Raw genomic sequence first — 17662 nt, 5'->3', positions numbered from 1 at the left:
GGATGATAAGATGTCTTGATTCCAGGTCCATCAGGAAATAGACATCTGTCCTGCCAATGTAGAAACAATGCAAGGACAATCCTGGGAAACAAGTTTTTCAGAGTCCAGGTCAACAACCCAGGACTTGGCACTGCTTGGTCACTGAAAATTGTATTGGAGTATTGTAGGCAGTAATCCTTCTGAATAACAATTGCTGGGGAGGACAGGAGGGGAGAATGTTGTTCCACTCAGGTCCTGCTTGTGGGCTTCCACAGACATCTAGTTGGCTAGCATGAGAATAGAATTTCTTTATTTCGTTAAATTTATACAGCGCTTGATTGCTAACCTCAAAGTGCTTTACAAAGGATACTGTACCAGATGGGTCTTGGGTCTGATCCAGCAGCGCTCTTCTTCTTACTTTATTTTTTTTAAAAGTAATTCTTATTTTAATAAACAACCCCAAAAATAAAACGACACACATGCATTTCAGTTTTTGGAGAGACTTACAGTAGGCAAAAGTCTTAGAGATGTGGCTATTTTGTGAAAGTTTTGTCAGTATCTTTTTTTTAGATATATGCCGTAATGGGTGGTATCTGGACTGAGTGTCTGGAGAAGTAATAGGGTGGATCTTATTAGGCTGCTGGGAATCTTTCTCTGGAGGCTGCCACTGACTGCGAAGCAGAACCAAGTGTGATGTTAGATGCTTGCCCAGGAGGCAAAGCCTATCTTGAAAAGGGAGCTTTATTGCTTTAGCTTTCTTACTCTTCCAGTGAAGCAGAGCTACTGTACACTACACCCTTAATGAATAACCTGCCCTGAAGACGTCTCTTACTGGTGCTTGAAAGCTATACAATTGCATTATTAGGAATTTTGCCCTGGGGTACAATTACATTATTGCAGTCATTAAAGATACTTCATCTCCATAATAATGGAAATCCTCTCTTGGAGGCATAACTGCATCAAAGTAAAGCTTAGAAACCTCACTCCAGAAGGTAAATTATGTATTGCTGTGGAATAAGATTCAGATATATATGTTAGAAATTCAACCTCATAAATAAAGAAAGCTCCCCGGCAGTCACTGATTCAGGAGTTCTGGGGTTTCAGGAATACCCAGTGCCTAGTATTTACTTTCAAGAGCATATCTTCCCATATGATAACATTTCTCAAACTTACGCAAACCCCTTTCCCAGCAATGATTTAAGGAATTTGGAGCAATCCATGATCCATAACCTACTTTCCTTCTAGCCCTGAACATCCAGTTTGCATATCTCCCATCGTTCTACACACACACACACACACACACACACCTTAATTCTTTAGTTTCTTCCAAATTCTGCCAACTTCACATGGCCTTTTAAAATTTACCGTAGTTCAAATTCAGTTTTGTCAGTATGTGATCAGTGTTGTCAACATTGCTATCTGAAGAAGTGCATGCACACAAAAGCTCATACCAAGAACAAACTTAGACGCAGGTCGCGCTGTGGGTTAAACCACAGAGCTTAGGGCTTGCTGATCAGAAGGTCAGTGGTTTGAATCCCTGCGACGGGGTGAGCTCCCGTTGCTTGGTCCCTGCTCCTGCCAACCTAGCAATTCAAAAGCACGTCAAAGTACAAGTAGATAAATAGGTATCTCTGCAGTGGGAAGGTAAACGGCGTTTTCGTGCGCTGCTCTGGTTTGCCAGAAGCGGCTTAGTCATGCTGGCCACATGACCTGGAAGCTGTATGCCGGCTCCCTCGGGCAATAATGCGAAATGAGCGCCGCAACCCCAGAGTCGGTCACGACTGGACCTAATGGTGAGGGGTCCCTTTACCTTTACCTTTAAGGTGCTACTGGAAGGATTTTTTTATTTTTTATTTTGTTTCATCAACAACATAGCTTACATATGTCACCTTTCTCATATGTTTTTATAAATTATATTCATACACCCAAAATATCATAGAATTGTGCTTAAAACACACACTCTCTCACTTTTGGAAACCTTCATGGTGGTGCCCTCCCTATGATGATGCCAAGAACACACAGAAAACCTGTGTTGGTGGCCACTTCTCATCTTCCTCTAAATATACTTCCATTGTTGACCTTCCTTTATATTTTGCTTTTCTGCAAACCCACTTCTGTTCATCCTATTTTCAGCTGCTCTTATGAGGAATTCTTCCTCTTCTTTTTTAAATATATGGAAATTGTTGCTATTCCTGCCCTCTTAGAAGATCCATCTCTATAACCGCCAGGAAAGGAAGCTGGATGACAGGTAGCAATCGCCCTTTTAACTTTCAGAAGATTTCTCAGAAGATAAAGAGATTTAAAGCTATCTCTTTAGGACAAGTAGGCTGCACTTTGATTTATACACTGACTGCCTTTGTAAAGGGCTTATCTTCTAATGGGGTGCCTGAGGAATTTGATCTTTGTGAATTTTGATGCACACCTTCCAGACTAATGTGCAAATTGCACTACCTATGCACTTTCCCAATGTCCCAATACAGCTGGTGGCACAAAATGCTTTTCAAAATGCAAAATTCACATTTTGAGAGAAATTACATTAGAAAATATGAATTTAAATGCAAATATCCATGCAGATTAACAACAAAAACCAAAAAAATTAATGTACACATGTGACAGAACGGGCATATGGATAAACATATGTGAGTGAACAGGACAAAGATTGTAAAGACACCAAATCGGCCACCCTTGTGTTCAAAATGACTTCTGTGTGGCAAATATAAACCAGTAAATCAATGATCATGTCAGATGTAGTCTCATTTTCATAACAATCTGGTTTAGTGAATATTTGGCGCGTACAAGGCACTGCAAAAACCGTTGCTAAAGCGGGCTTAGTTTCAGATAAATTGTCTTTGGGTAAGTGCAGACAAGTGAAAAGATTGTCTTCCTTTACAGAATGCCCATGCTAAGTCTTGCCTCAACATGGCCCTTCATCTCTTCCCTCGTTACATCACAATAGTTTCTGTTCAGTCCTGTCAGGTATCTCCTTTGCTATCAGAAACTTTTGCTTCCTCTTCTGTAGGCCAATTTGTTTTCTTGAAACAACGACTGTTCAAAATACCTACTCAAAAGAGTCTCGTTTCCTAGTGCTTCTCAGCCAGTGTCTCCTGCCAGATGTGTTAACGGGGTAAAAAAAAAAAAGGTCTGAAAAATGTATTTCCCATTGTTATTGTTCATATTCAGTTCTTACCGTACTGGTACTTGCCCTCTTTTGTATCCTTGCTCAGTGTGCATATAGTTTTTTGTCTGACTTTGTTAAGGCCTTAAATGACCCCCTATATTTGCAGCAAAGTTTATAAAGGTATACTACTACTCCTCAGCTGAACTCGTATAATAGCAACACCTGCAACAATACAAAGATTCTATATAAGGCCTATGTCACACCTTTGCGGTATGATTTGACCTAGATATGCTAGATGCTCTCAGTAGCTTCATGAGGATTCACTCGCCTCTCCCGTTATACCGTAGTGCTGACATGCTTCATGGTATGTAAGTGCTGTTTTCTGGACTGTTTTGAAACGAGAAAAGTTACAAATGAAAACCAACCTGAAGGCAACCATTCAGGGCTGATGCCCCCTTTTATTCTCCTTCCATCTGCTTAGTTATTACAAGGCAATAGTGCAAATTGCTGATTTTGCCTCTTTAAAGGCAGAGGGGATTGAAAGGAAGACCTGCTGTGAACACATGGTATTTGAATTTCCAGTGCCGAATAATCTGCACCATAGAATAGCTCCCTTGGTCTGAATGTGTGGCTTACAGATCTAAGTTCACATGGCAACAATATCAAAATCAGTTTATGATGTTGTACACTTTCTCCTCCCCAACAAATATTGGGAGTTTTGGGTAACCAAGACTGTCATGAGAACTATGCACATCATTTGTAAACATGATCATTTGAAGCTAATCTATTAGGTTACCCAATGCAACATTCCCCAAACTGCAGCCCTCCAGATGTTTCAGATTGTTTTGTAAAAGAGGACATCGATCAGAAAAAATACATTAAACTGAAGAAATATGCTAGTGGAATTATACTGACAGATGTTTCAAATGTAAAGTTTTGGAAGAGAAATAAGGTCCCTAAAAGGATCATTGTCCTATACGAATTCTCCTTTAAAAAAAAAAAAGTAAGACTTAGAATCATAGTATTGTAGAGTTGGAATGGACTCGAGGTTCCCCTGCAATGCAGGAATATGCACATAGCCCATATGGTGATCTGCCACATTGGCGTTATCAGCACTACAATCTAAATCAGGGGTCAGCATACTTTTTCAGCAGGGGGCCGGTCCACTGTCCCTCAGACCTTGTGGGGGGCTGGACTATATTTTGAAGAGAGAGAAAAGAACAAATTCCTATGCCCCACAAATAACCCAGAGATGCATTTTAAATAAAAGGACACATTCTACTCATGTAAAAACACACTGATTCCCGGGCCAGATTTAGAAGGTGATTGGGCCGGATCTGGCCCCCAGGCCTTAGTTTGCCTACCCATGCTCTAAATAATGGAGCTAACTGGCATTTATTTGATAGTGCTATTTCTTTCAGGCACAGAAACAGTCAAATAATGAATAACATGGATTTTCATCATTGCAACCTACCTTGATAAAGTGACTAATGGCACCATGTAAATAGCTGCCTGAAGTTTGAAGTCGCCTTGCAGCATTTAAAATTGTTCTTGGACAAAAAATTTATGAAATGTTGCACTTTACCTTGTATTTAAATGCGAAAGAACTTGAGTGCCACCTATTTTGACTATTTTAGACCAGGAACAAATTGAAATGTTCATAATTACTAGGGGGTAACCCCCACTGAATAGATTTTGATTTATTTCTGAATAAAAAGTCCATTCAGGAACCAGTGGCATAGCTGCATGCTCCGGCACCGGGGGCGGAGAGCAGGCGGGGGTGTGGCGTGCATCCTGGGGACGTGGCGCACTGCTGGGGGGATGCGTGGCGCATGTCCTGGGGCAGCTGTGATGGTACCCCCCTCCCCAAGGGTGCCAGGGGTGATTGTGCCCCCCCCCCCCGTTCCTCCACCAGTGTGTAAGGAATCTTTCACAGCTATATGCCTACTCTGGTGCTTCATTCAGCACTAGCATAGATTTGAGGACTGAGGAGCAGCGACAGTCAGGCAAATATGGTTTGTGCTAGATAAATGATATGGATGTTGCCAGGAATCCAATTCTGATACTACACAGTGACTGTGTTTTCTTAGCTATGTTCCATATGAATATTACTGCTGCATTAATTCTTTGCCAGGCAGTAGAATCTCTGTGGTTCACATGCACATGTCTACCAGGGTGTGAATAACACAAAAGTTCATGTGAACAAGTCTTACAAGTAGAAAGAAAGAGAGGACGTAATTCATAGGTATTTTGTGTAGATGTAGTTGTGAATTATTTTTTCCTGAGCTCTCTTCTTCATTAGAACAAGAAGACAATCAATTTACATTCAAGGCTTAGCTCTGAGAAGTTCACGTAATGAGTTTTAAATGCTAGGCAATAATTATATGCCTTAAGGAAAAGTATGTTAGGGAGGTGGAATGGTGGAAGAGACATTTCTAAAGACCTTTTCTAATTCTGCTCTCATGTTTTGGATGAACTTTTCATATGTATATGTTTTCCAGAGATTTAAAATGTCTCTCTAGATATTTAAGATCTGTGTAAATATCAATTACTAGTGAAGTGGGTAATTTGTTGTTTTACAATGAGCAGTTTTAGTTGAAACTAAGGAGGGGGGGTAATCTTATTTTCTCAAAAGATTGTGCCTTTGGGCTTCTATTCAAATAGCATCAGCTAGAACAAATAAGCTGAGAGTGCATTTACTGCTTGTGTTCTCACAAAATGGGCTTAAATGGGTTTCTGTCAGCACTTTATTCACACAGAAAAATCTGTATTATATATTTCTCATTCTAACACACACACACACACACACACACACACACACACACAAACATATATATTTAGTTGAGCTTCTCAGAGGTTTTAGTTGTGATGAGTGTATGTTCTTCTAATTACCTGCTTTTTTCCAATGGCAAAGTTGTTAAAACACCCGTACAAAACTAGAATGTTGTTGCTTATGTTGCATTGTGTGTTTGCAGCCTTGCTTTATAACTCCAAAGAATGTTGGTTTCTTGGTGCCTCCAGTTACAAGTATCCCTGCATAGAAACAGGCATAATAATATCTAAATTCCCTAAGGTGTGACTCAGTCATTTATGGAATATTAATTGCACATCTGTAGAAAGTGTTTTATTATTTTACGTTTTTAGAGTGCTTCTGTTTCTTTTTCTTTTCTTTTTTTAAACAGCTTGTACTTTTTGTAGTTTGCTTTTATCTTGTTGTACGCCACTTTGACATTTTCAGGCAGTGATGTGGCTTTTAAAATAAAGAAATAATCTCAATAGACTCCAGACAGAGATAATTCTGAGATCATGATACGAAATACACTTCCCCCTTTGTGGGTGGCTGGCTGCGGGAATGAGCTTTTGGGTGAAAAGAAATAGATATTGGATACTGGGAGATAAATAAATAATGGCCACTTACCCAGTCACTGGGTGGGAGGAAGTTGTGGCTTCTCGTGGTAGGGCATTGGCTCCAGAGTCCAGAGATCAAAAAATCTCTCCATCTTGCAGGCGGCTGTTGGGGATTTTGCCTGGCTGTCCACAAAGGAGGGTGGGATACTCTGCCGTCCCCTAGTTTTGCATCGGCCAGATGGTCCGGCTATATAGGCCTTCTGCACCTGAGTTTGGAAACACAGTCGGCCGAAGAACAAAGGAGAAGAAATTTTCCAGAAGCTTGAGCAAAGAGGAGTGTCAAGGGACAACTAGGAAATAAAGAAATAGTGCTTAACTCAAAAGTAGGCTACTAAAATGTTATTTTTATGTGCCCCACTTTATGACAGAGATGTGCTTCTCTGCATATTTTTGAAGTGGAAGTGGTCTGAGAAGGGTGACAATTAAAATCTATGCATAAGTGCACTGCAACTTGGGGTAGAGCCATAGCTCCATGGTAGAGCAATCTGCAGAAGGTCCCAGGTTGTCAATTCTCAAGAGGAGAGAACTCTCTCTGAAGTGATGGAGAGAGTTGGATGGGCCAATGTTCTGACTCACTGTAAGTCACTGTAAGTCAGCTTCTTATTTTCCTGTGTTCCTGTGTTCCTATGCATGATCATGCCAGGATATTTTACAGCTTTGCTCCATTTCACCCTATTTGATCTTCCAGACACAATTCAAAGTGTCAGCCATGACCTTTAAAGTCCTAAATGGCTTTGCTTAAGGACTCTCTCCCTTCGTAGTCATTAAGATTAACCCCCCCAAAAAAAATGTCATTTCTCCTGTTGCCAAGTAAGTGTGTCTCGCACAGGACTTTGTCCAAGTTGTAGCTCTATAGATATTGGTTTAGTCTCCAGAGTTCATGCCAATTCTGGCTGGCAAAGAGTATAACGATACTTTTAAGCTCCCTGTGTACACAGAGACTTCTAATCTCCCCAGTGTTGAAGTTTATAGCCAGAAACACTGCTGAGGTTTATGACACTGATAGGTGGAGATTTCATGCTAGGTGTTTCCAGGGGTCTTGTTTGCAAAGCTCTGCTCTCTGTTCCAGGCCATTAGCAGCATTATGTCTCAAAATTACTGTTTTTCTGTCTCAGTTTCTAGAGAAAAGTGAAGGAAGAACAGCGTAGATAAATCCTGTAGGGATAATGACAACAATATCTACTTTGTAAGGCCTTGGCTTTATGGATTGTTGGACAAAGTTTGGACATGACAACAGTGGTCAATGAAAGGGCACTTAAAGAGTCGGTTTCCACAAAAAGAGTTTGTTTTCATTTGTACCTTGAATTGCCTAAACAAAGACAACAGGGCTGCTAAATGTTCCCCACCCTTTAACAGTATCCACTTATTTTCCTTTGGGGTTCCTAGTGTCATTTGACCTGGTTTTTTTTTACCTTTGTTATCAGTAGCTGGTGAAAACAATATATCTGCAGTTAGTTGTTCCTCCTACGTAACCTAGAGATATTTTTATACAGGTTTGACCTCAATAATCTTGTAACTACAGGGAGATCATTAATAACTATAAATACTTCCCCTCAGCCCTTTCAAGATGGTATTCCATCAGTTTCACACTTGCCATGAAGATGTGAAATAGTACTTTAGGGTGAAAGTTCAAATGAAGATCAAGCATAGCATCCCTGTGTACACAAATGTTAATAAACACGATTATGGTGCATATTCACTTACACAACTCTTAATGCAAAAGAAGTACCGGTAGCTGAAAGAAGTCTACACTTTTAGTAGAACAAATTGTGCGTTTTCTTTTCTGGTACTTCCTAGCATTTGCAACCTGCCCAAAACTTAGTGTGTGCCTATCTCAGACTTGGTTTAAGGTCCCTGGTGAGAATATTGGAAATAGGTTGTAGGCAGCAATTTGCTTCTTTGAATGAAGTACATTTAACATTCTGTATGAGATTAATATTAAGAATTAGCTATGAACTAGTGAGACGAAAAAATCTAATTGCCCATTTTTCAAATGCAATAGGCTAAATGCAGCTCAGTGTGATTGCCAATTATAAAGACCTCCTGAAGTTTCGTTTTATTTTAACTTTGTTCTTCTCCTGTGGATGTGGTGCATTCCCAAAGCCACCTTCCTTCCAATCACACAGGATTCCATCCACCTCTGAGTTTTCTAAGCAATTTACATCTTACAAAATTGAATCGCTCTTCCGAGCGACTGTGACTCACAGTTCCTAATTATACAAGGTCAGTTCTTCCCTTTAGATTGTCATTTATGATCATTCATTGTGAAAGTGGATACCCCTGTAATAATTACATTTTTGTATCCTATATTAAAATTAATCCCACCCCTTTCTGAAATGGATGAAAAGTGTGTGGGGAGGGAGGGGGTGTTCAGGAGAGGAAGGGCTTAGTTTTAAAGCGAAGGCATCGCAAAATGTGCATGCTTCCTGATCGCCAGATATCACCATGGAAGGTGTTTTTTGTTTGCTTGCAGACATGGGAGTCATGTTTCAGTTTTGCACATAATAAGCCTATTCATTTCAGTCCAGGACACTTGAAAACGAAGTAGGAGCTGCCACACACATTTGTGATCTACAGTGCTCTTCTGACATAACTGGTAATATGATGTCAGTTCCAAAGTGAGGATCACTTGCTAAGTGGGTAAGAAGGTAGAACTGTGACTAGAATTTGGGCTGCAGTCCTATCTGTACCCACATACCAAGGAATAAACCCATTATCTCAATAGAACTCCTAAATAAATGTGTTGCTAGTCTGGAACTGCTTTATCTAACAGGCAAGCACACCTGTTGCAGTTGATAGCCCGGACACACCACCATTTGCCCTGATGGGACTCAAGGCAGAGTGGAGATAAAAATGAGAATGGCTAATGTTGCGCATGTGACATCAGGCCGTCACATCAGGGCCCCTCAATCTTCTTGAGAAGACGCCACCTCTGCCTGTGAGTGACTCAGAGAAGGGCCTCCCCTCCAAGATCCAAAAACACAGGCAGATTTGTAGGAGGGAATATGGTCTTTCCTATATGGACCCTTGATGCAGGCAATTTCCATGAGAAGGAAGATTCCTGACTGGAAAGTCTTGGCTGCCTCTCTTGGAGTCGACATGAATAATCTACATAATCACTTCTTAAACTTCGTACTGTGTATCATTGTATAGTGTTGCTTTCCGAAGGGTGGGGGAGTGGTTGGCTAGTACATTTTCTTGCATTGCAAGAAATGAGATTCTGCTTGAAGTCTAAAATCCAGATCTTTCTGCACTAAGGTGCACACATAGAGTGAAGTAAAGGGGGAGGCTATGCTTAAGTAGCAGCTGCAGCAGAATGCAGACAAGAGTTCAGTTTAAGTTTTGCATGTTCTTAAAATATTTTTGCTGTTTTTTATTATCAGTCATTTCTATGGATTTTACAATCAGTTGTGTGTAAATCAGTAAAGTGCAGCTGGTTCCATGACAGACCTATATACTTCCTCAGAGACCCAATTACTTTAAAGGGGGGGGGAACAGCTAGATGAGATAAACTTAAGACAGGCATAAGCAAACTCGGCCCTCCAGATGTTTTTGGCCTACAACTCCCATCATCCCTAGCTAACAGGACCCATGGTCAGGGATGATGGGAGATGTAATGCCCAAACATCGGGAGAGCCAAGTTTGCCTATGTCTGACTTAGGACAAGCATGCCCTGAAATACTTTCAAGTGCCAAGATGTTGCATGTGGGGTAGTATTCAATTTAATATTACTCAGATGCATTATTTCAATGGGTATACTTTGATTAAAACTAAGCTGAATACCACCCACTATTTCCCCTGATAATTGATGACATTGTGTAGTATCATCATCATTATATAATACTGATAGATACCACATTTGGATTCAGCCTGTATTGATTTCATGTGCTGGGCACTATGTACCTAATCTCAATCCAGTGTTGCAAAGCACAAGTACAATTCTTGTGCCCAGGTAATATTTAAAGTGAACAAAAGGCTTAGATTTATTACTCCCTAAATCACTGGTAATTTCTTTATAATAATTAGAATTGCATCTTTCATTCTCCACTTCCCTTAAATATTTATCATTATAAAGCATTTACATTCATTCAAGATTAATCTCTTGAGCAAAAAAATTTCATCAGCTCCTGCAGACGTATTAGTCATTAGAGCATATTACCTGGTTGATTTCACAGCTGTCTCCAGATTGTTTGCCAGTCACTGAATCAGCTTCTGTAGTAGAAAAAAATAACTGTCCATTATCTGTAGAGATTACATGAAATGATCTGTTAAACATTGGCATTTCACCATATTATGCTTATGTGTCTTTTTAAAGAAACAGCAAATGGTTTCAATGGTAAACAGCTGTAAAGACCATTATATCTGCAAGTACAGTTAACCTGTGTTTTCTCGCAGAATACAGATTGTTTATTGGGAGATACTCAGTGCACCCCGTTTTCAACATCTTGTTATATAAACCATTGCCGAAAAGCTTATAGATTGCATTTCTTTAACTTTTTGCTTTAAGATATCTTGCTACCCATGAAAGAAAACATTAAGAAGCTTTCCTGGGATTTATTTATTTTTTATGCTTAGCTAAGCATGAAATATTTCTGACTTGTATGCTTAATCGACAATCAGAATCTGTAAGATCTGCTTGCAGCTAGCAAATTGATGTATTCATAATATCAAGTAGGTAGCAGCATAATTTATTATGTTGCTGATATTTAGCTTCAGCACAATAATGTTTCCTTCTGGAGATGTAGGCCACAGGTGTCCTTCCAGATGTTGCTGGATATACAAATAATACCAATAAAAATAAGCCACCAGCAGTTCACATTGCAGATACAGTGACCATTAGCACACAAATCTTAAATTACCGGTAAACATAGAAGCTAATATAAGTCCTCCAGATGTCCAAATAAGTATCCACACACAATTGATGCTTGTATGAAACATGTTTGAATGTAGCCATGGTCCCCAGCAGTGGCGTAGCGAGGGTGGGGCGCCCTGGGTTCCAGCCTGGGGAGGGTGACACTCTGCACCACCCCCACCACCCCGTGAGTGCAATTCCCAAGCCGCTGCCTGGTAGCCCTTCCACGCAAGCAGCCGCCGCCGCCACATGGAAGGGGTGCTGGGCGGCAGCTTGGGAGTCTGGGCGGACTGCGCATGTCTGCAGCAGCCTGCACAGACTGTGCATGTGCGGACATGCACAGTCCGCCCAGGCTGCTGCGGACATGCGCAGGCTGCGCTCCGTAGCACATGCGTCATGACGCATACGCTACGGAGCGAGGCCCCGCTCCCGGGGGCACTTGGCTTGGCGCCCCCCGGTAGCCAAGCGGCTCAGTACGCCTCTGGTCCCCAGACCATTGTGTAATAGATGGTGGGTATTTATCCAGGCTCGAAGTATAAGAGACTTATACTTTAAGCCATGTACCAATTCTAGGTTTCTCCCTCTGCAAAAAACAAAACAAAACCAGGCATCTGCCATTCTCCTTCCAGCAGGAACCTGAATTGTTTGTGTCTTCATAAGGGAGAGATAAAGGGAATAAAAATGAGACTGCCCTGTTCAGATCCAGCTTTCTTCTAGCCTCTCACTGTCATCTGGAGTTTGCTAGTTGCATTGAATTTCCTCCACCATTACCCATGAGAAAGTACCATTCTCAGGGGAGGGAGGAGAATGAATTGGATGAGCTCTCCCTCCTCGCTTTCCCTCTGCAAAGTAGAATGGGCAATTTCACTGAAGAAAACCGTTTGTGTGAGTTAAATGTGATGTATCTGCTTCTAAGTCACCCCAAAGTTCTATAAATTCTATATCTCTCTCCATCGCCCTTGGGTCTGAGTCACCAGGATGCTGTCATTAGATATTAGGAACATCTATCCAAGTACATGTGTTCTGAATTCAGGTGACAGAAATAAGACTATTTCTAATCTGGTTGAAGGCTAATTTACAAGATTGCAGACTTACACAATATAGCTCTGATGTTGGCAGAAGAATACCCATTAGCTTTTATCAGTCCAGGTGACAACAGATGTTGCACTTACTAACATATGCAGTGCTATCACACAGAGCTAATTTTTATAAGGGATGCTTACTTTTATAACTTACAAAGGAAGTAGCATTTACAAATTATTTCAGCACTAATTTGCACATTTATAGCAGAATTATTTTTTGCACTATTATAAATATGGTGTTTGGTGCTTCAATTTATTTGTTAAAATAATTTTACCTCACTTACTTACTTACTTACTTACTTACTTACTTACTTAGACAAATTCTTAACCTCCCCTTCACCATACAAAACCAAGGTGTGTTGCAACAACATAATATACTGTACAGTTATAAAAAGCAGATGATACAATCAGTTATTGTCAGGAGACTGCCCTTGCCGGAAGTCAAAGCGATGCCAGGGCTTTATCAGTATCGCGAACCCCCGTCTCCGATGCTGAATTCTTCATCTTCGTCCAGTGGGAGGAGCAGTAATTCCTCAAGTGGGGAGGGGGAGATGGAGACAGGAAGTGGAGGCCGGGGCTGTGACAGAGGAAGAGAGCCTTCGCACCAAGCAGAAACAGGAGGTGAAGCACCCCTTCCGTCTCCCCTTTTGCACAGGGGGGAAAGACGTAGAGGGGGGTTCCGCATTCCGCACCTTTTATGCTGGGCAAGGAACCAGAAGGAGTCATTCCCGGACTCTGCCGAAGGATGAGCTGGACGTTCTTTCTTGCACTGCACTGTAAATATTTGCACCATTAAAGAAGTTAGTTTTAGAAGCTTCGTGTCAGCCTGGTTACTCATGAGCAGCCACTAAGCCACCTTACAGTTATAAAATAGGGTAAAACTGTTGCAGACAGAACAGAACAATATAAAGCCAGCAAAAACCCTACAAAATTCTCGAAGAGTAAAGAGGTGAGTCTTTAGCTTATGGAGAAAGCTATAGGATGGAGATGCTAGACTGTGGAACGGGTGCTGCTTGCTTTTTGAGATAATAGGTCTTCAAGGTGGATTGCAAACCTTGTATCCAAAAATAATAATAAATTAACGGTTGCCTTAATCAACTATTTGAAAACTAGAAGTGGAAGTGGAGCAAACTTCTGCTAGGAGAGAGCTCCACAGTTTTGGTGCTGCTTTCAAAATGGTTCTGTTCTAGGTTATATGATGGCTGTGGAACCCAGAGCAGACGCTCCAAGAAGATCTTTAAATCAATGCTAGGGATATGTTGTTGGACTACAGAGTACATTGTTGCATGCACAAAATGAGATCTGCTCACACAGATCTCTGTTCCACCTGCATGTTCCTGCACCCCGTAAACCAGCTCCAGAGTGATGGGGGAACCTCCATATCTGGTTTAGGGGTGCACAGAGGGCACACAAGTGGGGAGGAGAGGGGGAGGAAGTCTCACTGTGTGAGCAGACCTCATTCCATGCAAGCATACTCCACTTACCACTACATCAAATTTTACCCTATACCAGATGACCTTTGATCATCTGGAGGGCCACAGATAGCCCACCCCTGTCTTAAATTATAGAAACTCACATACGGATAAAGGCAATTCTTAAGGTACCCTAGGCCCAGATGGTTTTGCCAGATGGAAAGCCAGCTGGACAAGCCCCAGCTGGAGCGCCTCCCTTCCAGCCTTGCCGCTGTGCAGATTCATCAGTCATCACCCTCTGATGTACATCTGCGACTCATGCTGCTGTGCATGAGCACATGTTACTCAGCAGAGAGTTTGAGGCATGGATAGTAGGCTACGTTTATTGGACATAAATCAGGACAAAGAAAACATGACTTCTCTCCTTGTCGTTCTTGGTGAGAGAGAACACAAAAGCAATACAGAGAGGATGTACCGCTCACGAGACTCCAACAATCTGTGCTGGAATATAAACAGACATGTGACATGTAACAATCCCACACATCTGCAGCGCGGGAGGAATGGAGTTCCCAACAGGTTTAGGACTTTAAAGATCAAACCTGATTTAGGCCCAGAAACCAATAAAGTTTTTTTCAAAACTGACATATGTTCCCTGTGGTCGATCCTGATCAAAGCTCAGGTGGCCACATTATGAACCAGTTGTAGCTTCTGATAACTTTCTAAAGGAGCACCACATAGAGTGGTGTCTTGTGCAACAGTTTCCTTGGAACAAAGATCAAAGTAGACCAGCATCAAAGTATATGCCCGCGCTGCCTGGGGGAGATGCGCGGAGTGCACACCCAAGGGGGCGAGGGAGGAGGGTGCCCTGCCAGGTACCAGAGTCCAGAGGAGAAGAGGGGTGGGGAAGCTGCTGCCCACTCTCCTTGACTGGGTGAAACCTGATCTGGCGGCAGAGCCGATGCAGCCAGGCACGCCTCGCCGCAGCCAAAGAAAGCTGCTCTCTGCCACCAGGTCAGATGTGACCCAGTGGTGGAGCTGCTATGGCCAGGTGTGGGGTACACTGCGGCCAAGGTGGTTGGGCGGTGGTGTTGCTGCCCGTTCTCCTGCTCTTCTCCCCTGGGTTAGTCCTGACCCGGGGGTGGAGCTGCGACCAGGCACGAATGCCCAGCCCAAGGCTCAGCTCCTTCTCACTTGGAACCAGGCTCCAATGAAGCAGCCTGTTTGTGCCCCCTCACAAAATTGCCTCTGGGGCCACAGTCCCCATAGACCCCATCCTTGCTATGCCTCTGATGGAGACTGTGCTGTGTATGTATATATACATATACATACAACTTCAGCTCACGATATTAACACCTCAACAGATCTTGCTTTCCCATTGAGTTTCCAGGGAAGCCCCAACCTCACAGCCTTGGGTCTAGCACAGAGCAGACATGTCTCTGTGTATCCAGCTTCTAGCATCAGTCCAGCTCATGCACACAACTCTGCTATACCATGCCCTACACCTTGGCTGTTCCATTCTAGGATGATGTGGCATCCAGCCAGGTGAGATGAGAAATTGCCAACCCATTTGTCTCTATGGCAATGGAGCTCGCTCTTTTAAGATGTGTATAATGGGTATTTAACTGAGTTGCTAAGGGCCATTTACAGGCTTGACTGGTTCAGCAAACTTCCTCCTATAGGTTCTAGCCTCCCATACACAAGTTTGGCAGGGAATGACAGGTATCACTCAAACTGACCACCTCCAGCCGAACCCATAACCATATGTTAAAGTAATCCAGTCTGAATGTCACCAAAGAATGCATAACTGTGGCTAGACCCTTCCTTGGCTACAAGAAAAAGACTAGCTGTCCCTCGGGTGGATTTGTGTTCTTCAAAAATACCTTATTATTATATACTTAAGGTTTTTTCTTTTTAACATTCTGCTGGTAGCTGCACACTCGCAGTAAACAGGTCAAAGTAAAAATTTCAAAAGTGAATCATAGGTCAAAGACAAGCAAGAATAGATCAAAGTCAATTTAAGTTTAAAAGCACAGCGTGAAAGTAGTCTTTATAGATCTATGGAAGTTTATGGGTGAGGTGAATCACTGACCCAACTTTAAGATTGCTTCATAAAATCATTTGTGTAGATGCTTATGGATGATAAATCCTAACGCCAAGTCATCATACCATTTATGTTACCGACTGACCAACCTCTACAGATGCTTTGTGTATTCCATTTTGCAAATGGCAAAACAGAAAGTGATGAACCATCAACAAATGCTTTTATGCATTACATTTTTCAAAGACAAAAACAGTTCCTTTGCCCAGCAGTCTAAAGGAAGTGTTTTTGAAGTGTTTATGTTTTTAAAATTGAAACCAATCATAATTATACGAAGTCAGATTCAGCAACTCAGATCTCTAGAACTGAGGTGCCCGCCAGTTTTGAAGGCCTAGACTTAAAAAGCTTTACTTTTAATAAAAGTGTGTTTCCATTTATCTCTAAACTCAGATGCGTTCTTCATCTCTGTGGGTCTGTTCACAGCAAAGATCAACAGCTGCTGAATGTTGCAGATAATGTAATACATGGAAGATAAGATGACCTATCTCTATAGAGACATAGCAATGCCTTTTATCACCTTTATTTTTTCCCAGTGTAAAATTATCTCTTGCTCTCCTTTGTTGCTGATAAAAACTTACAGTACGACTAAAAAGCATTTGTGATAGCCCAAGTAGTATTAGCAGATTTACATCTTTAGTTTATATCAAATATTGTCAAAATTCACAGATATTAGCAGACAATATTCAATAGTAGATTAATGACTAATGTAAGTAAACATTAACACATTTTGACTATGGAGCCTGGATAAGCTTTATTATATTTAATTCAAAAGAAAAAGGTTTTCTGATGGCTATTTTGCATATTACAATAATACAATGACAACCAAATGCCCAATCAATTAAGGCATTTCCTTTCTTCCACATCAGCTAAGGTTGGAAATCACTCTACCAATAAGTTACTTAACTAAAAAGCCAGGCTGCTGATTTAGGCTGCCATCCTATACAGTGGTACCTCCAGTTACAAACTTAATTTATTCCAGAGATCTGTTCTTAACCCGAAACAGTTCTTAACTTGAGGCGCGCTTTTGCTAATGGGGCCTCCCGCTGCCACTGTGCTGCCAGAGCACAACTTCCGCTTGCATCCTGGGGCAAAGTTCACAACCAGGAGCACCTACTTCCGGGTTAGCGGAGCTCGTTACCCGAGGCGTTCGTAAGGAGGACAGTACGTAACCTGAGGTTTCACTGTACATTTATCTGGAAGTAAGCCCCACTGAACTCAGTATAGGATTGCACTGCAAAACTGTAAACTTTTCCCCATACAAAGCACTACTATTAATCCAACTTTAGAGGGGGGGAAAAAGCTGCCATCCTCAGCACATGTACTTGAAAGGAAGTGTCATAGACAAATATGCAACCTGGTTTGTACTTAATCCTATGATGAACATCTATAGATGTCCCACTTTTGTATCAAACATTATAAACCTAGGTTAGAGTCTTGGATGGACAATGCACATATTAAAACATTTACAAGAATGGTAGACACATGGGCACAAGGTGATAGAAATAAAATTTAGCTCATAATGGGTAAAATGGTGGGATTGGGCACTGTGTACCCACCATTAGTTCCAATGAAATAGCTTTACAGCTATGAAACCAGTTCAGAAACTGAAACTATATGTTAAAAGCATCAGTTTATGCTTTAAGAAAAAGAGGAGAGAAGACAGAAGGATGACAAACTTATACGTATTTTAGTGAAGATTAGGTTATTTAGCTG

The 17662-nt window shown here is 41.6% G+C and overlaps 1 protein-coding gene across 6 annotated transcripts in view; it reads left to right on the top strand.

Moving 5' to 3' along the window:
- Positions 1-17662, top strand: part of CNTN4 (contactin 4) — a 514690-nt gene that overhangs the window by 435833 nt on the left and 61195 nt on the right. The window lies entirely within an intron of this gene.

The sequence above is a fragment of the Lacerta agilis genome, chromosome 2 (assembly GCF_009819535.1).
Source record: "Lacerta agilis isolate rLacAgi1 chromosome 2, rLacAgi1.pri, whole genome shotgun sequence".
NCBI lineage: Eukaryota > Metazoa > Chordata > Lepidosauria > Squamata > Lacertidae > Lacerta > Lacerta agilis.
This window is presented reverse-complemented; position numbering and strand designations above follow the sequence as displayed.